The 24,077-nt window shown below is 46.1% G+C and overlaps 1 long non-coding RNA gene across 1 annotated transcript; it reads right to left on the reverse strand.

Moving 5' to 3' along the window:
- Positions 1-12,870: 12,870 nt before the first annotated feature.
- Positions 12,871-14,776, reverse strand: LOC147124068 (uncharacterized). Its single transcript, XR_015079541.1, has 2 exons — positions 14,294-14,776; positions 12,871-13,020 (listed from the first exon to the last, which is right to left on the reverse strand). It is a non-coding gene; the product is annotated as an uncharacterized LOC147124068 (long non-coding RNA).
- Positions 14,777-24,077: the final 9,301 nt, after the last annotated feature.

Consider the following 24,077-nt stretch of genomic DNA (forward strand, 5'->3'; position numbering starts at 1 on the left):
ATCGGTGCTGGCGCAGCGCTACCGGCTAACGTCGATGTTACGGACCAACTGAATTTCGGGCGCGAAAAACTTCCAGCGCAAACCACTCTATAGCCCATAAGTGGGCGCAAACGCGACTGAATTTCTAGGCCTAAGTGTCACAAAACATATTTGAAAGTTCTCTATCTGAATGCACGTAGCATTCATAACAAAATAGACGAGTTAATGGCACAAATAATTACATATGGGTATGATCTTGTGGCCATTACAGAAACATGGCTGCAGGGTGACAATGCCTGGGAATTAAACATACTAGGTTATTTAACGATCAGGAAGGACAGGCAGGAAGGAAGGGGAGGTGGGGTGGCTATGTTAATAAAGGAAGGAATCACTGTAATACAGAGAAATGATATTGGGTCAAAAGATTAGGATAATGAAACAGTTTGGGTGGAGATAAGGAATAATAAGGGGAAAAAAACACTAGTGGGCGTAGTCTATAGGCCTCCGAACAGTTGCAACTCTGTTGGATGGAGTATCAATCAGGAAATAGTTGAGGCTTGTAATAAGGGAACATCTATAATTATGGGGGATTTTAACTATCATATTAATTGGACAAATCAAATTGGGCAGGGCTGCCTTGAGGATGAGTTAATTGAGTGTATTAGGGATGGGTTTCTTGAGCAGTATGTAACTGAACCGACCAGGGGGCAAGCAACCTTAGATCTGGTCCTGTGTAACGAGACAGGATTAATTAAAAATGTCCTAGTAAAGGATCCCCTTGGAATGAGTGATCATAACATGGTTGAATTCCATATTCAATTAGAGGGTGAGAAGGTTGGATCTCAAACAAGCATGCTAAGCTTGAATAAAGGAGGCTATGAAGGTATGAGAGCGGAATTGAGTAGAGTGGATTGGGAAAATAGATTAAAGGGTAAGACGATACATGATCAGTGGTGTACATTGAAGGAGTTATTTTACAACTTCCAAAAAAAATATATTCCACTGAGAAGAAAAGGGTGTAAAAGAAAAGACAGTCATCCGTGGCTAAGTAAAGAAATTAAGGATAGTATTCGACTAAAAACAAGGGCATATAAGGTAGCCAAATCTAGTGGGTGGATAGAGGATTGGGAAAACTTTAAAAGACAGCAAAAAATAACAAAAAGATTGATTAAGAAAGGGAAGATAGATTATGAAAATAAATTAGCAAAAAATATAAAAACAGATAGTAAGAGTTTTTATAGTTATATAAAAAGAAAAAGGGTGGCTAAAGTAAATGTTGGTCCCTTAGAGGATGAGACTGGGAAATTAATGGTGGGAAATATGGAGATGGCAAAAACACTGAATTAATATTTTGTATCAGTCTTTACAGTAGAAGACACTAAAAATATCACAACACTGGACAAACAGGGGGCTATGGGGGGGAGGAGCTAAACACGATCAAAATCACTAAGGAAGTGGTACTCGGTAAAATAATAATAATAATAATTCAACTTTATTGTCATTGTACAATGCACAAGTACATGAACAACGAAATGTGATCTTGCAAGCTCCCATGAGTCCAGTACAAATAACATTAACATTAAACGTAAATAGCACCGTCCTGGGAGAAGCAAAGCCGCTGCGTCTGTGCGCGCCGCCATTCCATTTCCACCATTCCTCCTGTCCGACAATCTTCAGCCCAACGCCCGGGCCTGCTCACCAGCTAATGGGACTCAAGGCGGATAAATCACCTGGACCTGATGGCTTACATCCTAGGGTCTTGAGGGAAGTGGCGGTAGGGATTATGGATGCATTGGTAATAAATTTCCAAAACACCCTGGACTCAGCAAAGGTCCTGGCAGACTGGAAAACTGCTAATGTAACACCCTTATTTAAAAAGGGCAGTAGTCAGAAGGCTGGAAACTATAGACCGGTTAGCCTAACATCTGTGGTAGGTAAAATTTTGGAGTCCATTATTAAGGAGACAGTAACAGGACATTTGGATAATCATAATTTAATAGGACAAATTCAGCATGGTTTTATGAAGGGGAAGTCATGTTTGACAAATTTGCTTGAGTTCTTTGAGGAAGTAACATATAGGGTGGATAAAGGGGAACCAGTGGACGTAGTGTATTTAGACTTCCAAAAGGCATTTGACAAGGTGCCACACAAAAGATTATTGCTTAAGATAAAAAGTCACGGGATTGGGGGTAATATTCTGGCATGGATAGAGGATTGGCTATCTAACAGAAGGCAGAGAGTTGGGATAAATGGTTCATTCTCAGACTGGCAATCAGTAACTAGTGGTGTTCCGCAGGGGTCAGTGCTGGGTCCCCAACTATATTAACGATTTGGAGGAGGGGACCGAGTGTAACATATCAAAGTTTGCAGATGATACTAAGATGGGAGGGAAAGTAGTGAGTGAGGAGGACATAAAAAACCTGCAAGGGGGCATAGACAGGTTAAGTAAGTGGGCAGAGATTTGGCAGATGGAATACAATACTGGAAAGTGTGAGGTTATGCACTTTGGCAGGAAAAATCGTAGAGCAAGTTATTATCTTAATGGCAAGAAACTGGAAAGTACTGAAGTACAAAGGGATCTGGGGGTCCTGGTGCACGAAACTCAAAAGGTTAGTATGCAGGTGCAGCAAGTGATTAAGAAGGCCAATGGAATGTTGGCTTTCATTGCTAGGGGGATAGAATATAAAAATGGGGAGGTATTGCTTCAGTTGTACAAGGTATTGGTGAGACCGCACCTGGAATATTGCATACAGTTTTGGTGTCCATACTTAAGAAAAGACATACTTGCTCTCGAGTCAGTACAAAGAAGGTTCACTTGGTTAATCCCGGGGATGAGGGGATGGACATATGAGGAGAGGTTGAGTAGATTGGGACTCTACTCATTGGAGTTCAGAAGAATGAGAGGCGATCTTATTGAAACATATAAGATTGTGAAGGGATTGGATCGGGTGGATGCGGGGAGGATGTTCCCGATGATGGGTGAAACTAGAACTAGGGGGCATAGTCTTAGAATAAGGGGCTGCTCTTTCAAAACTGAGATGAGGAGGAACTACTTCACTCAGAGGGTGGTAGGTCCATGGAATATGCTGCCCCAAAAAGCTGTAGAAGCTGCATCATTACATAAATTTAAAACAGAAATAGACAGTTTCCTAGAAGTAAAGGGAATTAAGGGTTACGGGGAGCGGGCAGGAATTTGAACATGAGTCTAGGTTCGGATCGGACATGGCCCTGTGGGTAGCGGAGCGGGCCCAGGGGCCATGTAGCCTGATCCTGCTCCTATTTCGTGTGTCTAATTCTGTTAGATTCAGGAGATGGTTCTGTGATAGTAGATTGGCGGTTAGGATCAGATCAGCCATGATCTTATTGAATGGCGGAGCAGGCTCGAGGGGCCGATTGGCCTACTCCTGCTCCTATTTCTTATGTTCTTATGTCAGTGGCTCCTGGCAGATGACTGAGAGATTTGCCAGAGAGGGCAATATATTTTTTACAAAATCGCCAGATTCCCGGGGATCTGGGGGCTATTGGTTGTACCCATGTGGCTTTGCAGACCCCAAATGTTAACCCAATATTTATATCAACCGCAAAAGCTTTCATTCCCTAAATGTACACTATGACAGCATAATGACAGGTCCCGGCATATTGGGAATACATGTGCATGAAGCTGTGTGCATTATTTGCATTGGCTCACACAGTTTCCTGCACATGAATTCCAGATACACTGGGACCCGTCTGATGCTTTATCTACTTCGCCAGTCCAGTGACGCAGCTCTCTTTCTTGCAGTAGGGGCAAAGGGCAGGATGGCTTCTGGGGGACGAAGGATGCCCGCTGTGCCCATGGCTTATGACGTCACTTCACAGGACCACCAGTGCTGCAGAGGAACATTAAAATGAAGCATGCAATCAGACAAGGAGGAGAATTGAGCAAGCCATTGGGATGCTTAAAGGAAGTTGCAGGTGCCTGGATAGGCTCGTGGGTGCCCTGCAGCATGCGCCAGGCACGCTCTCGTGAATTGTGGTAGCATTGTGTGATTCGTCACTTTGCTATCAGGGAGGGACTGATGTTCGATGTTCTGGAGGAGTCTAAGGGGTCAACGCCAAAGGGGACACTGCCGATGCCAAAGACCAGCCCCGTGAAGAACATGACGCAGGTACAGTGGCAAGTGCTGCTAGAAAACGGTGTCAATTCCTCGTCTGCGCTACGGCTGCGAAATTGTTCAGAGCTGCTTCCGCCCTGTCGCTGTAACTTTGCGGGAAGTGCAGCGGCAACCCCGTTCACATGTGTTTAGACTTCCGGGATGTGGAATTTCCCGGCCTATCTGTAACCCTCTCCGTCTCTGGGCTGCTGAGTGCGATGGAGAAGATCAACGACAAACATAGAAACATAGAAGATAGGAGCAGGAGTAGGCCATTCGGCCCCTCGAGCCTGCTCCGCCATTCAATGAGATCGTGGCTGATCATCCAATTTCAGTACCCTGTCCCTGCCTTCTCCCCATATCCCTTGATCCCTTTAGCCTCAAGAAATATATCCAACTCCTTCTTGAATATATTTAATGAACTGGCCTCCACTGCCCTCTGTGGCAGAGAATTCCACAGGTTCACCACTCTCTGGGTGAAGAAATTCCTCCTCATTTCAGTTCTAAATGGCTTACCCCTTATCCTTAGACTATGACCCCTGGTTCTGGACTCCCCGGCCATCAGAAACATCTTTCCTGCATCTAGTCTGTCCAGGGCTGACAGAATTTTATAGGTTTCGATGAGATCCCCTCTCAATCTTCTAAACTCCAGTGAGCATAAGCCCAATCGACCCAATCTCTCCTCATACGTCATTCCTGCCATCCCAGGTATCAGCCTGGTGAATCTTCGCTGCACTCCCTCCATGGCAAGAACGTCCTTCCTCAGGTAAGGTGACCAAAACTGCACACAATACTCAAGGTGCGGTCTCACCAAGGCCCTGTACAACTGCAGCAAGACATCCTTGCTCCTGTACTCAAACCCTCTTGCTACGAAGGCCAATATACCATTTGCCTTCTTAACCGCCTGCTGCACCTGCATGCTTACCTTCAGCGACTGGTGCACAATAACACCCAGGTCTCTTTGCACTTCCCCTTCTCTCAATCTATTGCCATTCAAATACTAAGGTGGGTGAGGGGCCACCAGTGCCACCAGACGTAGCGGGGACTGCAATCTCTTGGTCATCAGCACCATCCTTCACTACTGTCTCCCTGCTGGCAGTCGCCAGAAGAAAAGAACAGTTCTGTGAACTTGGGTTTGCATCACAAGCAGTCTGTCTTAAACAGCTGCAGTACTTTGTGGATCTTTATGAGGAATCTGGTAACTGGTGGAGAGATTGCAGAATACATTGAAACATTATAAAACTACTGCAGGCACATTGACTGCCAACTGCCAGACTTGATTGCAATGATTACCAGTCCTTCTCCTTCATGCTGACTTAATGTAGGATGTCTGCACTTTCTCACCCAGTGGCCTGCTATTCCCTGCAGGAAGAATGTCTTGTGTTATTGGGCGGCAATGTGCAGTCCTCCAGCATTCATGGAATGGATTATAATAATAGTAAGTACATAAGAACATAAGAAATAGGAGCAGGAGTAGGCCATTTGGCCCCTCGAGCCTGCTCCGCCATTCAGTAAGATCATGGCTGATCTTCTGCCTCATCTCCACTTTCCTGCACTATCCCCATATCCACATATCCCCTGAATATCCAAAAATCTATCGATCTCTGTCTTGAATATGCTCAACGACTGAACCTCCACAGCCCTCTGGGGAAGAGAATTCCAAAGAGTCACCACTCTCTGAGTGAAGACATTTCTTCTCATCTCAGTCCTAAATAATCGACCCCTTACTCTGAGACTGTGACCCCTGGTTTTAGACACCCCAGTCAGGGGAAACATCCTCCCTGCATCTACCCTGTCAAGCACTGTAAGAATTTTGCATGTTTCAATAAGATCACCTCTCATCCTTCTAAACTCTAGAGAATATAGGCCTAGTCTACTCAATCTCTCCTCATAGGACAATCCCTCCATCCCAGGAACCAGTCTGGTGAACCTTTGTTGCACTCCCTCTATGGAAAGTAAATACTTCCTTAGGTAAGGAGACCAAAACTGTACACAATACCCCAGGTGTGGTCTCACCAGGGCCCCATATAATTGCAGGTAGAAGGGAATAAAGACCTAGGCAGTGAGACTTCCACATGTTAGCATGCATTACATGACATGAGACAACAGGCCTGAGTGATATAGGTTACAGTGCATCTAAAGTGAGGAACAAATCAACAACAACGATTTTTTCATGGGGCAGATGCAGAAGGAAGTGGAGTTGGAAGGGGGTAGGGGATGTAGCTAGTAAGGAAATGCCATAGTCTATGATCAAGATCATGAGATCAGCGAGGCCACAGGAGGTGGCAAGATCAAAGGAGGGCCATAAGTATAGGTAGAAGAATTTATTTGGAGGGAGAGGTTTGGCACAACAGGAGGGCAGTGAATTCAGAGGGGAGAGGACAAGGGGAGCTGAGATGGAGATTGAAATCACCGAGGATGAGGAGTTGCTCAGTGCAGAGGCTGAGGAAGGAGAGGAGGGCGGATATGTTGGTGAGAAACTCGGGGTGGAGCTTGGGGGAGGGGAGCGTTAGACAATGAGGATTTTTATGGAGAAGTGAGAGGGATGATACACAAATAAGTAAAAGGTACAGAAGAGTAAGGAGAAAAGACTAAGGCACAATTGGATGATAAGGGCCACACCACTACTGCAGTGGTTTCGGCAGGGTGGGTGTGGAAAGTATAGCCAGGTGGGGAGGCTTTAATAACATGTAAGGTGTCATCACTTGTGAGCCATGTTTCCATCAAAGCCATGTGTCAAAGCAATCATCCACAATAAGCTCGTGAATTGCAAGGGCCTTGTTTGCAAATAAATGGACTTTCGGGAGGGATAATCAGAGAGAGGTAGTAATTGCTGATCCACTGGCAATGGTGGGTGTGGTGAAAAGACAAAAGCAGGTGGATGAGGTTAGCTTCCAGCAGGCGCGCTGGGTGGGAAGGGTGATGAGAGAGAAGGATGGGGCAGTTAGGGTTGCTGCTCATAAGGAGGTGGTGATGGGTGCCTTGATGGGCCCTTTAGGGAATACCAAGAGAGGCCCAGAAGTATCTGTGGGCTTATACAATGGTGATTCAAGCCTTGGATAGTAGCAGGAGTGTAGAAAGGTAGATGAGTACTGATGCATTGGGATAGGGATTGGGAATGTGCAAAATATCCAAGAGGGGAGAAATGTAAGGTGGAATGACTGGATAACAAGAAGGGGAGGAGACAGGAAAGGAAGGCCCAAGAGAGGGCAAGGGAAAAAGAAATAGGAGATAGACTCAGACTTGAGTCCAGGGTGACAACCAAAATGCACCTGCGAATGGACACAGAGGTATTTTAGGTTACAAAGGCAAGGTAGAACATAAGAAATAGGAGCAGGAGTAGGCCATTCAGCCCCTCGAGCCTCCTCCGCCATTCAATAAGATCATGGCTGACCTGATCTTGGCCTCAACTCCACTTCCCTGCCCGCTCCCCATAACCCTTAATTCCCTTATCGTTCAAAAATCTGTCTATCTCCACCTTAAATATATTCAATGACCCAGCCTGACAGGATATCAGCAGGAAGAATCCTGCCCTGCCGCGCTTCTGTGTGTACATCGACGGCCCAGACATTTTGGGGCCTATGCCTTTTAAAGCCGGAGTGGGGTGAGGGGGGAAGGGAGACGCATATTCATCCAATTAATATAAGGGAAAGCAGTATCTTGTTCTCAAGCAATCAAAAATGAATGTGTGTGATCAAATACATCTGTTCCAGGGGCCATGTACAATGGCTCATTCGTTGCACCTGTCCCTAACACTCAGCCAGTCTGAACAGATTGTGATTTGGGCCAGTGGTTTAAACAAGCGTTTCAGAGAACTCTAGTGTTGCAGTTCAGGGAAGGAATATCGCCAAAAGCATATATATATATCCAGTCTCACAGTGAAGCTCCTATCAGCTGATGAAGGGAAGTATTGATGGAGACTGGGAATGCATCCATGCCCCAAACTGTGCTGCATTCTTGGTTGGCACAGTAAAGGTGGAAAAGCTGATAAAAATGGGAGAAAAGCAAACAATAAAAGTGTTTACAAAATTACACTGCAAATACATTTACCACTAGGAGTCAGACCTCACCATGCTGTTTTAAGCTTTACCCCCTGGGTTTATTTCTAAATTTATATGCAAATCCGTAGTGCTATCAGTCTGGTTAGTCATGCTTACGTGCGGTTGAATCTGTCCAATGATTTAAGACAAGCGCTCATCCAAAAGGTGAAAAAGGAAGCATTACGCCTACATGCAAGGCAGCCTGGTCGGACTGGTTTCAACAAACTAGGTTGGATCAAATTACATTGAACGTAAACAAACCGAACCATGGCAATGATTTACAGCCAGGGCTTATTAACTGTGAAATAAGATACTGTGTACAGTAATGTACAACAGGTAGAAACAAAGGAGGCAAATTTCCTCAGGGCTTCTCCTGTTCTGCCACTGTAACCTCGGTGGAGGGTCGACTGAAACCCCGTTTATGTGTATCAATGAGGTTTTCACCGAAGTTACGCCGGCGGAGCAGGGGAAGCTCCAAGGAAATTCTTGGTGTATGAATCATAGAAATTTACGGCACAGAAGGAGGCCATTCGGCCCATTGTGTCTGTGCCAGCCGAAAAAGAGCCCTCATAATTTTATACACTTCAATTAAGTTTCCCCTCAGCCTCCTCTATTCCAAAGAATACAACCCCAGCCTGTCCAATCTTTCCTCATAGCTAAAATTCTCCAGCCCTGGCAACATCCTCATAAATCTCCTCTGTACCCTCTCTAGAGTAATCACATCTTTCCTGTAACATGGTAACCAGAACTGCATGCAGTACTCTAGCTGAGGCTTAACTATGCAGTTCAAGCATAACCTCTCTGCTCTTATATTCTATGCCTTGGCTAATAAAGGAAAGTATCCCGTATGTCTTCTTAACCACTTTATCTACCTGTCCTGCTACCTTCAGGGATCTGTGGACATGCACTCCAAGGTTCCTCTGTTCCGCTACAGTTCTCAGTTCTACCATTTATTGTGTATTCTACCATTTCTTGTGTATTCCCTTGGCTTGTTACACCTCACACTTGCACTACCTCACATTTCTCCGGATTGAATTCCATTTGCCGTTTTTCTGCCCACCTGACCAGTCCATTGATATCTTCCTGCAGTCTACAGCTTTCTGCCTCACTATCAACCGCACGGCTAATTTTTGTATCATCTGCAAACTTCCTAATCATGCCCCCTACATTAAAGTCTAAATCATTGATATAGACCACGAAAAGAGACTTGCCAGTCAGAATTTCCTGTAAACGAAAGAGCTCATTCGTGAGAAAACAATGATGGCCGTGAATGGATTTGCTAGTCTGCTGTTCCATTTTATTTTTAATTAAAATGTAATGTTATTGGTGAGCATTGTTCCAAGGTAAACAGTTACATTGGGCTTCTTTCTCATGTAAACCCATTCCTTATACGTTCCATACAGACACCTGAAGGCCAAGCCCCTTTAGTATATGAACACACATATATATTGCATCTTTCGAACCGGAACAATGAAGCTATAGTGTGTTGTGCATCTGTTTTGATACTTGGAGCATACATAGAGTCATAGGGCTAGATTTTCAGGGAGCCGTCAGGCAGGGTTTCAGGCGTGTGGGGGGGGGAAATCCCGAATTTGGGGGTCCCGCCACCATCCTGCCCAAAACCCCGCCCCACGTAAGTTTCACGGGCGGCGGGTACCTGCCCCGCACTGGGACCCGCCGAAACCAGGCGGGAAGGGATTAGTGCCAATTAACTGCCTGTTAACAGGTAGTTAACAGGCAGTTTTTAGCCTAATCCCTATTTTGAGGGGTTTCGTGTGGGTTTCCCGACGGCTCCAAACCACGGCAGGTTGGAGCAGTGGGCCGTCGGGTTGAAGGAGTTGGAGGGGTCGCGATGTCGGCGCTCAGGTGAGTGGTGGGCGCATGAGTGTAAAGGTAAGTGTGTTTGATGTGTCTAAAGTGTGTAAAGAACTTTTACTTACCTGTACTTACCTTAACAGCCTTTCTTCCTGTAGCCGTCGGGAGCTGCATCACTCATCCGGCACTTAAAGCTGAACGGCTGCGATCTGTGAAAAGTGACAGCCTTCAGCTTTGAGTGCTGCTGAGAGTTCTAACCGAGTCTGTGCAGAATGACTCATGTCAGAACTCAAGAGTGTCAGTGTTTGACAGCTTCAAACAGCTGTGAGACACTGATATTTCATCTGCCAAGGTCTCTTGACAGATGAAATTGCAGTCTGTGACGTCACCTGTTGCCGGGTGGCCCTTAATTGGCCTGCTGAGCCCGCTGGGCGGGCTTAACAAGGTCAATCAAGGGAAAATCGCGCGAATTGGCCGGACGTCGAAGTAGGCGGGTCAAAAACCCGAAAGGGGAAGTCCCGCCTTCTTCCCGACAGGTTCGGCAAAATCTACCCCATAGAGTCATAACGGCACAGAAGGAGGCCATTCGGCCCATCGAGTCCATGCCAGCTCTCTGCAGAGCAATCCAGTCAGTCCCATTCCCCCGCTCTATCCCTGTAGCCCTGCAAGTTTATTTCCCTCAAGTGCCTATCGAGCTTCCCCTTGAAAATACTGAGTGTGTCCGCTTCCACCACTTCCGTCGGCAGCGAGTTCCAGGTCCTCACCAGTTGCTACGTAAAAAAGATTTTTCTCACATCCCCCCTGTATCTCTTGCCCAAAACCTTAAATCTGTGTCCCCTAGTCCTTGGACCATCAACTAGTGAGAACAACCTTTTCCCGTCTAGCCTATCCAACCCATCATAATCTTGTACACCTCTATCAAATCACCCCTCAACCTCCTTTGCTCTAATGAAAACAAATCCAGCTTCTCCAACCTGTCCTTGTAGCTAAGATCCCCCATCCCTGGAAACATTCTGGTAAATTTCCTCTGCACCCTCTCAAGGGCCTTCACATCCTTCCTAAAGTGTGGTGACCAGAACTGGACGCAATACTCCAGTTGTGGCCGAACCAGCGCTTTATAAAGATTCAGCATAACTTCTCTACTTTTGTACTCTATTTATGAAGCCCAAGATCCCATATGCTTTGTTAATCACTCTCTCAATATGTCCGGCCACCTTCAGGGACCTATGCACATTAACTCCCAGGTCCCTCTGTCCCTGCACACTCTTTAAAACTGTGCCATTAAGTGTATATTGCCTCTCCCTGTTCCTTCTGCCAAAATGCATCATCTCACACTTCTTTGTATTAAATTCCATCTGCCACTTGTCTGCCCATTCTGCTAGCCTTTCTATGTCCTGTTGCAGTCAATTGGTATCACCCTCACTGTTTGCCACACCCCCAAGTTTGGTGTCATCGGCAAATTTAGAAATTTTACTTTGTATTCCAATATCCAGGTCATTTATATATATGATGAAAAAAAGCAGTGGCCCCAGCACTGACCCTTGGGAAACACCACTGTCTACCATCCTCCAGTCTGAAAAACAGCCATTTACCACAACTCGCTGTTTTCTGTCCTTAAGCCAATTCCTTATCCAAGCTGCCACTGACCTACCTATTTCATGAGCCTCAATTTTGTTAACCAGCCTTCTATGTGGTGCTTTGTCAAAAGCCTTCCTAAAATCCAGGTAAACAACATCCATTGCATTCCCTTCATCGATCCCCCCTGTTACTTCATCAAAAAATTCAATTAGATTAGTCAAACACGATCTTCCTTTTACAAATCTGTGTTGGCTCTCCTTAATTAGCTGTTGGATTTGTGCCAGATAATGCTGAACATCAGGATATTTTTGTTCTCTGCACTGTGTGCTGGGAAGTGGTTGCCTGAAATAATTCCTTTATATTGATTTTATATTTCAATTAAAGGGCAATGAGGTAATTAAAATGCAAAATACTCCACCTTTGTACACATTAACAATATTTTTAGTTAATATTCTAAATGTTAAGCAGAAATGTTATTTTTCTGGATTGCATCTCTTCAGCGAGAAAAATGAACATGTCTGGATAGTTGGGGTGTGATGTTAGCATTAAATACTGGCATCTGCACCAACTCAGTGGGAGCAGGGTCCCCAGATGCCAAGCTGAAAAGTATACCCATTAAACACCTTAATATCGCCAGAGTATTGCTGGGTTCAAGCAGGGGTTTCCCTGACTAAATCTGTTGTTGAGGTCATCCGACCTGAAAAATCAGGTCATGACATTTTGTGGAAACCCCCCAGGGTAATAGTTCTGGCTGATGGAATCGGATTCATCGGTGTTACGTGGGTGATTGTGGCCCACGATTTTGGGGAGCCAATGGAATCACCAGGCCTCCCCTCCAATACATATCGCTGGCAATTGGGAACCTCACATCAGTGTTTTATTATGTTTAAACACCAGTGTATGTTGTTGGTTATCCGCCAGCGTTCCTTGCTCTTACTCAGAATGCGCGCGAACCTCATTAGACAGCTTTAACTATGCAAATGAAGGTCTGTCTAATTGGCCAATGTGCAAAATACCAGTGTTTCTGATGTAGCTCAGCACCCCACTAAAAAGGTAAATTTAAACTTTCCGTTGTGAGAGTCAGGCAGGGTATATAACAGGGTCAGCTACCGCCCGTTTCCTGCCACTGCCGAAAGTTAAGATCAATCCTTGTATGTTAAAGACCGGTTACATTCTGGCCTGGATGCAAGGATTTTCTTAAAGCTGGACTTACTCCAAACTATTGAATGTCAATTGAATTTAAAATCGTGAAAAATGAATTCAGTGCTCCCCTCTTACTAGATTTGATAGAAGGGGATAAAAAAGTGATGCGAAAGAGTTCAGAGTGCCTTGCATTAAGCAGGTTTTATTAAGTGTCATTCTCAGAATATGGGTGTCACTGGCAAGGCCGGCATTTATTGCCCATCCCTAGTTGCCCTTGAGAAACTGGTGGTGGGGCTTCTTCTTGAACCGCTGCAGTCCATCTCTATGTATTCCTGCAATGAAATAAATGACAATAACAGCACCAATTTCTAACAAAAGGTCATCGACCTGAAACGTTGGTCTGGGTTTTAGACCCGGAGACACGCGGCGTGCGAGGGGGCTGTTTTGAGGGCAGGAAACACAGATGAATGGGTTTTCCAAATGTCCTGCAGTTTTTAATTGCAGGGCTCATTTAATTTTTTTCTGTTGGTTTCCCACCCACAGGCAGCCTGATTGACAGGCCACAGGGCTGTCGGGCAAAGAAGCCTGCAGCAGAAGGCCTCAGCCAAAGAGAGCAGGTAGGTCTTGTGGGGGGGGGGGGTGGGGGGAGTCCCGATGGCGGAGGGGGTCACAATCACAGGGGCGGGTCCCCATCGTGGGGGGGCGGGGTGGCAGGTGGTAGTCAGGGGGTCCAATGCTGGTCGGGTGGGTCCGATGGTGATCGGTGGTGGGGGTTCCAATAGTGGTCGGGGGGTCCAGATTGCATGGGTGGGGGGGCTCCAATGGTGGTCGGAGGCTCCTTTGGTGGTTGGGGGGAAGCAGAAAGATTATGGGGGGGCGTGTACTGGGTAGCTTGTTGGGCCTTTAGGAATCACTCCTGCTGCTCCTGGCCCACAAGTAGTGCTGTAAAGGCCCTTCCTTCCTCCTTTCAGCTGTCGAGTCTCCCGAGGCCTGGGCCACCTGTGGAATGACTGTTAAAATTAAGGCAGGCAGCCTCATTATAATATTTAAAGGAGCAACCCGCCTCCCGCAAGCTGATTGGTCGCCTGTCCCTCCTCTCGCCTCCGTTAAAACCAGACGTGGGCGGGTTTGAGGCGGTTTGGGTTCCTGTTTCAGATTTTTTGAATTTTTAACCTTTGACACGCATTGTCCCCCGTAATTTATTTTTGGGCCGCGCGGCCCCTTTAACGGGCTGCGTGGCCCAGTCAAAAGTCCGCGCATGTGCGTTTTTTTCAATTTAAAAGCCGGCTCTCTGGCTGCGCGGGGCCCCTGGAGCGCTGCACGGCCGCGCAGCTTAAAGTGAACATTGCTGGCATGACCCCAATCCACCCGTTTTGGGGCGTTAAGATTCAGCCCGTTAACTCTGTTTCTCTCTCCGTAGATGCTGCCAGACCTGCTGAGTATTTTCTGTTTTTATTACAAATTTCTATTGTTTTCTGGTGGTCCTTACATTTTATTTCCAAAACAATGAAACTTTTGTTATCAAATCCTATGCGGTTTCTACATAAATTTCCTTACAGTCCAGATAATGGTAAATGTTTCTGTTAAATTTAAAATTATACTCACCAGCCTTTCTGTCTCTCACGAGCCAGAGCTGTTTTTTCTCCATTTTCTGCTTCTGTGAGTACAGTTCCCTGTTCTTGCAGTTCCTCAGTTCAGCCTGCTCTAGGGTGTTATTACTCACTCTCAGGAAACTGTCCGCTTGGCCCAGTGAGCTTTAGAGAAAAGATTGTCCGCTTCTAAAGGTCTTAATCCTTGCACAATGTAAAATGGCAAATCTCCAGCATCATTCTCGGAAAAGGCATGTCACGGGGTTTAAGATGTCACAAGTGAATGCATCATTGCTTATTAGTCTCGCAATTCCCCGATCCCAAATGCAATCACTTAATCAGACCTGTTTACACCTGGGTATATGGAGCTTTATCTGATATTTTATCAACCATGATCTCAGGTGGGAGAAAATAGCTCTAAGTAAGACCTCACAGCAGAAACATCACTTCCCAGTCGTAATATGCAAAATATTGTCTAAATATATTTACACACCACATCTGACACACTCCATGGCAAGCAGGTAAATCTCTGCTCTGCTATTAACATAACGCGCACACAGTCTAACAATCTAGTCAGCCTCACTTCTTAGGCCTGAAACACTAAACTTCAACTGAGACCTGAGAGATCTGGATGGAAAGACTGTCCTTGAACTATGACGAAAATAATTTAGAAATAGGTTCACAAATTGTTATCCAACTGTTCTCCCTAGCCATCTAGTTAAAGCTTTTTAAAACAATACGTTTTTAAGGACTTACTTTTCAAAAAACAAATACGCAAACAGCTACATGGGGCTTTTTTAAGCAACCAACAACAACAGCAACTTGTATTTATATAGCGCCTTTAACGTAGTAAAACGTCCCAAAGCGCTTCACAGGTGTGTTAGAAAACAAAATTTGACACCGAGCCACATAAAGTGAAATTAGGGCAGATGAGTGGTAGGTTTTAAAGAGCGTCTTAGAGGAAAGAGAGGTAGAGAGGCAGACAGGGAATTCCAGAGCTCAGGGACAAAGCAGCTGAGGGCACGGCCGCCAATCAAAGAGCAAGTTATTATCTAAATGGAGAGAAACTGCAAAGTGCTACAGTACAAAGGGATCTGGGGGTCCTGGTGCATGAAACACAGGTTAGTATGCAGGTGCAGCAGGTGATCAGGAAGGCCAATGGAATCTTGGCTTTTATTGCAAGGGGGATGGAGTATAAAAACAGGGAAGTCTTGCTGCAGTTATACAGGATATTGGTGAGGCCACACCTGGTATACTGCGTGCAGTTTTGGTTTCCGTATTTAAGAAAAGATATACTTGCTCTCGAGGCGGTTCAGAGAAGGTTGATTCTGGAGATGAGGGGGTTGACGTATGAGGAAAGGTTGAGTAGGTTGGGACTCTACTCATTGGAGTTCAGAAGAATGAGAGCCAATCTTATCGAAACATATAAGATTGTGAGGGGGCTTGATCGGGTGGATGCGGGGAGGATGTTTCCACTGATGGGTGAGACTAGAACTAGGGGGCATAATCTAAGAATAAGGGGCTGCGCTTTCAAAACTGAGATGAGAAACTTCTTCACTCAGAGGGTAGTAAATCTATGGAATTTGCTACCCCAGAGAGCTGTGGAAGCTGCAACATTAAATAAATTTAAAATGGAGATAGAGTTTCCTAGCAGATAAGGGAATTAGGGGTTACGGGGAGCGGGCAGGGAAATGGACGTGAGTCTAGATTCGGATCAGCCAGGATCCTATTGAATGGCGGAGCAGGCCCGAGGGGCTGTATGGCCTACTCCTGCTCCTACTTCTTATGTTCTTATAATGGTGTAGCAATTAAAACCAGGGCTGCTCAAGAGGCCAGAATTAGAGGAGCGCAGATATCTCGAGGGGTGGTGGGGCTGGAGGAAGTTACAGAGATAGGGAGGGGCGAGGCCATGGAGGGATTTGAAAACAGGGATGAAAATTTTAAAATCGAGGTGTTGCTTAACTGGGAGCCAATGTAGGCCAGCGAGCACAGGAGTGATGGGTGAACGGGACTTGGTGCGAGTTAGGACACAGGCAGCAGAGTTTTGGATGACCTCAAGTTAACGTAGGGTAGAATGTGGGAGGCCAGCCAGGCGTGCATTGGAATAGTCAAGTCTAGAGGTAACAAAGGCATGGATGAGGGTTTCAGCAGCAGATGAGCTGAGGCAGGGGCGGAGACGGGCGATGTTACTGAGGTGGAAATAGGCGGTCTTAGTTATGCTGTGGATGTGTGGTCGGAAGCTCATTTCGGGGTCAAATATGACACCAAGGTTGCGAACAATCTGGTTCAGCCTCAGACAGATGTTAGGGAGAGGGGTGGAGTCGGTGGCTAGGGAACAGTGTTTGTGGCAGGGACCAAAGACAATGCCTTCGGTCTTCCCAATATTTAGTTAAAGGAAATTTCTGCTCATCCAATACTGGATGTCAAGCAGTCTGACAATTTAGAGACCATGGAGGGGTTGAGAGATGGTGGTGAGGTAGAGCTGGGTGTCGTCAGCGTACATGTGGAAACTGACGCTGTGTTTTTGGATGATGTCACTGAGGGGCAGCATGTAGATGAGAAATAGGAGGGGGCCAAGGATAGATCCTTGGGGGACACCAGTGGTAACGATGCTGGAGCAGGAAGAGAAGCCGTTGCAGAATTTGTACATGGATTTACTTTTGGAACTGTGCCAATGTTTGGATAAAATACTAATGATAATAAACTATATTTTAGATTTTGAAAAATGGGATTTTACATGAGATCAGGTCTATCTTACAATTTTGAACTGCTTGCAAGAGACCTTGAGGTCAACTGACTTTCTGCTTGTCACTAAACATGCCTTTGGGGGAAGAGAGTTCCAGATTTCGACTACCCTTTGTGTGAAAAAAGTGCTTCCTGACCTCGATCCTGAATGGCCTAGCTCCGATTTTAAGATTACGTCCCCTTGTTCTTGATTCCCCCACCAAAGGAAATGGTTTCTCCGTATTTACCCTATCGAATCCTTTAAATATTTTAAACACCTTGATTAGATCTTCTATACTCAAGGGAATACAAGCTAAGTTTATGCAATCTGTCCTTATAATTTAACCCTGGTATCATTCTGGTGAACCTGCGCTGCACCTCCTCCGAGGACAATATATCCTTCCTGAGGTGCCCAAAACTGAACGCAGTTAAAAAGTAGGCCACTCATGGAAAAATAGCACCGGGTAAATTCACAATACTGTGGCTTTTACTTTGACTAGCACTCCCTTTGAGTACAGCTCCCCACTAGAGCACAGAATTGGTGAATATATCTTTATATTTTAAAGCCAAAATGTGTTTTGATTCCAAAGTAGATGTGCAGCTAATTTTGGTGTTTAAGCTGAGAGCTGCTTGGATCCAATCATGGTTCTGATAGCCCACCATAGCAGATGTTATACTTGGCACAGCATCATCGTGACTGCCACTTTCACTGATACTGGAGACCTTTCAGCTGTTGCTAACTCAGTCATTTGCCTTGTTCAGTTGAAGCTTTAAGTGCAATCCAAGTATTGAAAGGAAGCCACAACTACATCAAATCCCTCATGACAACACAATGGGGTAGAAAATGGGGGCAATTTTGGCGGCCAACTTCTTGCGTCCCAAGATGCCTGAAAGATGTCCAACCTGATATTGGGTTGTAAGGGTTTTTTTCCGATACACAGTTCTTGGACGTCAGGATTTATAAGAACAAAATACTCACGGCACAGGGTTTTGGCTCAACCTTTGATTCGTTCGTTTATTGAATACACACACACACACAATTACTTCCCCAGTATAAATCCCTACAATTTATATCAGGCTTAACAACCCCAAAATACAAACCCCTACGCAAGGGTCATTTGCATCAACACAAAATAACACAGTATAACACCCGTCCTCGATTTGACTGTTACATATAAAGTTACCCAGACTCGATCACAAAGCCCTTATTGTGATCTGACTGAAACTCACAAACTTACTCAGACTCAATCATAAAAGCCCCCACTATGATTTGACTGAAACATACAATCACCACTCCCGATCGGCCGTCTCTTGGAGTTGATTGTAGGCCCCAATCTTTCTGTTCACTGTTCTGCCGCCGGCTTCCCCCACACTGTCTTCGAAGCGATCTTACTTTAAACCAAAACCAACTTGCAGTATTTCCTGGCCCCCTCCTGAGCATACGATGGCCACATCAAAATGTGTGAATTGTCCCTGGTATTGTCCATTGATTTGAGATATCTTTTTGACAATGCAACCTTCCCAAAGCGACTGCATGTGCAAAGTTGTTGGTTTCTGTTAGCATTCGTATTCAAAAGGTAGGAGGCCCGGCCCATTGTCTAGGCCTGCTCTGAATCTCGTTATTCGGGGGCCATGGTCTAACGTGGACAATGTAACCCTTTAAGGTACATGAATATGCGAATGTTCTTGTATCTTCCCTTTAGATTCGCATATTAGATTGTCTGTGATCCAGTCTCTTGAAGGTTCGTAGTTTCGGCTGCAATGTTTGAATTAACCCTTTATTGCCCAGCTCTTTTTGCGTGCTGTGCACTTCTGGGTTTTTATCTTTCATAGTCCAATATTTTTACTGTTGGGGGCGGGGGGGGGGGGGGGAGGAATCGATCCTACATCTCTCCCCTTTAATATCTCTTACATTAGAGATGTTACTTCCGTCCATTCTTCTGCCGTGGAGGGTGCATTGTCGGTCCCAGCCAAATCTCACATTTTTTTTACAGTCTATACATTTGATTCTATAATCCCAAATCCCCTTTATACAGTCTTTCCTGTTTTTCCCTTTGTTTCGTTTTACACGATAACCTGAACAGAGAGAATACCATCATTAATTGCACAATTATCAATACATGTGAGACAATTGGATCCAGGGAGGAATTTCAATATTAAACCCACCAACGTCCCATCAAGTTGGGGTGGTCATTTTCCTGATACCCTCTCGCGTTTCTCTGTTTTCCTGCTGGAGAGTGTAGTAATGTTTCTGGGAAAGCTCCACATCCTTTACCAGTTTTGACAAATGCTCAGGTAATGGCAGGATATCATACCCAAAATGTGATATATAATCTTCTCGTAATTCCTGTCCCTCAATCTCATTACCCTCCCCCAGTATCCTCTTTAGCTGATCCCATAAGATATTGACCTGCGTTTGCAGCTGTGCATTATCTATACTATTGACTAGTGACGTCCCCGTATTAAACACCGTGGTCGCATCATTGCTCAATCCCCTCTTCCGTCTCCCCAAGCCGGTGTGACCATTGTCAGTTCGTTTATACAAATCCTTCCGACTTTCTTCCCCATAGTTCAACTCGTAGAATTGCTGGAACATTTCTTTTAATAGTTTCTCGTACAATTTTTCCGTTTCACCGGGGTAGCCCATACCTTTGTCAAATTAAGGATAACAGATGCTACCTCGTAATGCACGTCATGGTACAACATCTCATCTGAAGCCCGCATCGCCTTGTGGAAAGACCGGCTCGCCAGTCTTGAACAACCCCCAGCGATGGAAATTTTACCTGATGAAAGCCTTCCCCCAGGAGCTAATTGCAACTGGGCAATCTGGAAGTGCCTTAACAGACTTAGGACCAGTGTAGGTTGCTCAAAGGTGTCACTAAACAAATGGGGATATTCAACCAGCCTGACAACTTGTGAATGTGGAACTGAGGCACAGACTATGCAACATCTCCTGCAATGCCCATCGTTAGAGGAACCCTGCACTGTTGCAGATCTTGCCGAATCCAACAACAAGGCGCAAAAATGTGTACAGTTCTGGCTGGGCTATGTATAGACTGTCCGTGGACACGATAAGAAGAATCTTCCCTGTTGGAATCAGTACTAACCCATTCCTAGGTCCAGGTGTCATTATGGGGCACTTAACCTCTTTATCCTGTGTCTTTGGGGCTGATGTTAGGGGCTTCTTATCGTGCGCTACTAGTTGGGTAGCATTGACTGCGTTTGGAGGATCTGGGACCACACACGAATCGAAACTCTAAGTCCAGCCTATTCCAGACCCGAAATCTTGCTATTGCCATTTAAAAGTGATGGACACCCACTTCTGGCATTTACGTTCCGATCCTCCCACACACACATAAACCCCTTGTTCCTCCTTCCACCACTTGTCCCAACATAATTTTACACCCCCCTTTGTCCCCACAATCAATTTGTACGAGTCGTTCCCCAATCTTTCCCAATCCGTGGATTCATTACCCTTTGCCTTGTCTGTTTTCCGTAGCCACCACCACAGAGATACTTCCCCAGCATTCTAGGCACACTTGCCTTCCCTCGTTCATCAGTCTTTTTGGTGGTGATATTTAATTTGGGGCAGGGCACTGATGCTTCACCCAATTTGTATCCCGTCAGTGCCCCGTGCTCTACCTCCCTGTATTATGGTGGGCCCGGCTCCTCCCATATACCCGTAAGTAAACGACATCTCGATGTTGCCTCGCTCCATCTGTCCTGATCTGATCAGGATTACCAACAGGCCCAGCCACAGAGTGCATTCCATCCTGCGTCCTCTGTTCGACTCGCCTCTGCAAATAAAAGAAAAGAAAAATAGCAACGCTCTGTGAGAGGTCTTCCCTCCACAGGTCAAAGTTAGGTTATATACGTATTATACATGCTGTGATTGCTGCAATCACCGCGTCCCTTTTTCCTTATTGTCCGGTTGGGACCGCTTGCGGCTCGGGGTCGGTGTGCGAGGAGGCGTCCAAGGCACCCTAGGTCTGGGTGTTCGACTACTCCTTCTCACCGCTCCGCTCTCTGGGTTTTAGTCATCATCCCACAACATGGGAGAAAAGCTTACATTGGTCAAGCTCATGATCGTTCCCTGGGCTCTGGTTCGTTTTATTCCCCTCTTCCCAGGGTCATAGCGCTTACATTGATTGATGTGGAGCCACTTTGTCCATTTTGGCAGCTGCACTGTGTAAACCATAGGGCTTGCCTTGTCCACTATACTGTACGGCCTCATGTACAGTGGCTCGAAAGCCCCTACCCGGGCATAATTTCTCACCATGACCTGGTCCTCTACCTTCCACTCCTGTACTTTCTGTGGCTCTAACAGCATTCTATTCTTCTGGTGCTGGCATCCCATGTTATTTGCAGCTTCCCATTGTACTTTCCTCAAGGTCTCATACAGGCCTTTTACGAACCTGTCCCGATTGACCTCCCTCTTTTGAGCTTCGGTCAGGACCAGTACCAACACGTGAGTCAGGGTCCTTATCGCCCTACCGGTCATCAGCTCATACAGAGAGGCTGGCCCTGATATTCATGAGAACTAGAAGCAGGACCTCATCCCATTTCTTTGGGTACCCCCCATCTCCTTCCTAAGCCATTCTTTAAGGTTCGGTTCATCCTTTCCACTATTCCCAATGATTGGGGGTTGTGGGCCACATGAAATTTTCCCTGTATCCCTAAAAGTTTCAGGGTGGTCTGCATGACTTGTCCTGTGAAACAGCTCCACTGATCTGATTCCACTACCTGGGGCAATCCCCATCGGGAGAACACATCCCTTACTAGGATCTTAGCCGTGTTTAACGCTGTGGCTGTTCGACAAGGGAAGGCCTCAACCCACTTAGAGAAAACGTCCACCAACACCAGACAATACTTGTTGCCTACTTTTCTGGTGGGCAGGGGCCCAATGAAGTCTTATTTGTGTAGAACGCCATGGTCCCTCTACCCTCCTAACATGTCCCAATGGTGCCTTTCTACGGTGGGGGTTTCGATTATTCGCAGTGCACACTAGGCACTCACTGCAATATTCCTTCACCTCTTCCCTGAGATGAGGCCACCAACCCACCTCCTCCACTTTCTTCTAGGTAGTTTCCGGCCCCTGGATGTCCAGCTCCCGGACCCCCGTGAGCTAGCTGCATAAATTCCTCTCGGTACTGTGTGGGCACGATCCACCTTTCCCCTTTAAACAGCATCCCCTCTTTGACCACATTATCTGCTGCTCCAAAAGGAGCCTCCATTGGTTCCCCTTCTACCCTTTTCTTAATCACGGTTTTTAAAACCGTATCTTGTGCTTGAACCTGGGTCAGGTCTGGGGGCAACTTCACCTCCTGTGGGCCCTCCATATCCCTTATGACCGCGATCTGTCCAGATCGGTACGGGTCCCAAAGTACTCCCTCCCTGGCCCCCCTTTTTGCCAACTCGTTGGCCTTCTGGTTACCTTTCCATTTAGGCTCGGTTTTTGAGTGCCTTTACTTTTTGAATGTAATACTCCCCTTTATTGCCCGTAATGCCCAGGATTGTGTTCAGCAGTGGGGCGATTACTAACGGTTTCCCGTCGGCGGACTTGAATCCTCGTCTAGCCCATATTGCCAGATATTCAGTGCAAGAATTGCACGTGAACATCGAGTCTGAGCATATTGTGTAGGGGGTTGGGAATTCCTCGAGATGCGTGACCACATAAGCTACAACCGCCAGCTCGGCCTGCTGTGCGCTCAGTGTGCTGGAGAGTTTGATGGCTTTCTCTATCCCAGCCCCTGTGTCATAAATTCCACACCCTGTCCTGCACGCTCCATTTATCACCAAGCTGGACCCATCTATATATATATATATAAATATATATCCCTATTGGATGTTGCCCAGCCCGGAATCCCACGTCTACATCCCATAACTCCCTTCTACCGTGCACATGTGATTCGTCCCTGGATAAATCATGTTCAAGGTCAGTTTAGGTTCTGCCAATCTTTCCACCCTCAGGTTCATCTGGGAGAGTAGCAATGTCCAGCGGGCAATATGACTGCTACTCACTGTCCCATCTTTTATCCTCCCGTCCAGTAGCATTTGTGTCGGGGTATGACATGTCAGTAAGGTTATTAAAGATGACCCCGTAAATAATTGGAAACATTTGATGACCCAATAGCTCGCCAAAAAGTGTCTCTCTCACAGTTCGAGTAACCCCTCTCTACATCTGTCAGGGCTCGGGAGGCATAAGCCACTGGCCTCAACTTGTCATGCCGTTCTTGGAGCAACACTGCACTCAAACTATCCCCAGTAGCTGCTACCTCCAGATAAAAATCTTTGTTCCTGTTTATTGCTCCTAGTGCGGGTGTAGTTTGTAAATTTTCCTTTAGGCAAGTAAATGCCTCCTTACAAATCTCATCCCATTCCCATCCTACTCCTTTCCTAAGGAGTCTAAGCAAAGGGGCTGCATAGCCTTCAATAAAATCCCTGCAATACCCTGTCATACCAAGAAAAGATCTCACCCCAGTTACACTCTTTGGAGTGGGTAGTTCCTGTACTGCTCTCCTCTTTGCCTTGTCTATAGCCCTTTCCCCTGCCCTAATCGTCAATCCTAAGAATTTCACCTTCTCCTGTCCTATTTGGGCTTTCTTGGGGTTTGCCTTAAACCCCGCCTCCCCCAACAGCTTTAGTAGCTCGTCCAGTAGTGGCCCGTGGCCCTCTGCACTTTCTGAGAATAATAATAGGTTATCCACGTACTGGATCAACTGGCTAGGCTGACTGAAATTCTTTAAAGCATTAGCCATACACTGATGGAAAATCGAGGGACTATTATGAAACCCTTGCGGGAGGCACGTCCATGTATACTGTTGCCCTTTGAATGTAAAGGCAAATTTATACTGATCCTCCCGTCTTACTGGGATAGACCAGAACCCGTTAGCTATGTCCAATACAGTGAACGTCGTTGCCTCCGCAGGGATATTCCCTATTAGATCGGCAACTGCTGCTACCGTGGGCGCGCATGCTGGAATACCTTTATTGAGAACCCGGTAGTCTACCGTGGCTCTCCATGACTGATCGGGCTTCTTAACTGCCCATGGGGTGAATTTACGTGGGTTGCTATC

Source organism: Somniosus microcephalus, chromosome 1 (assembly GCF_052327205.1).
Source record: "Somniosus microcephalus isolate GS21.2 chromosome 1, FLI_Smic_1.0, whole genome shotgun sequence".
NCBI classification, from domain to species: Eukaryota; Metazoa; Chordata; class Chondrichthyes; order Squaliformes; family Somniosidae; genus Somniosus; species Somniosus microcephalus.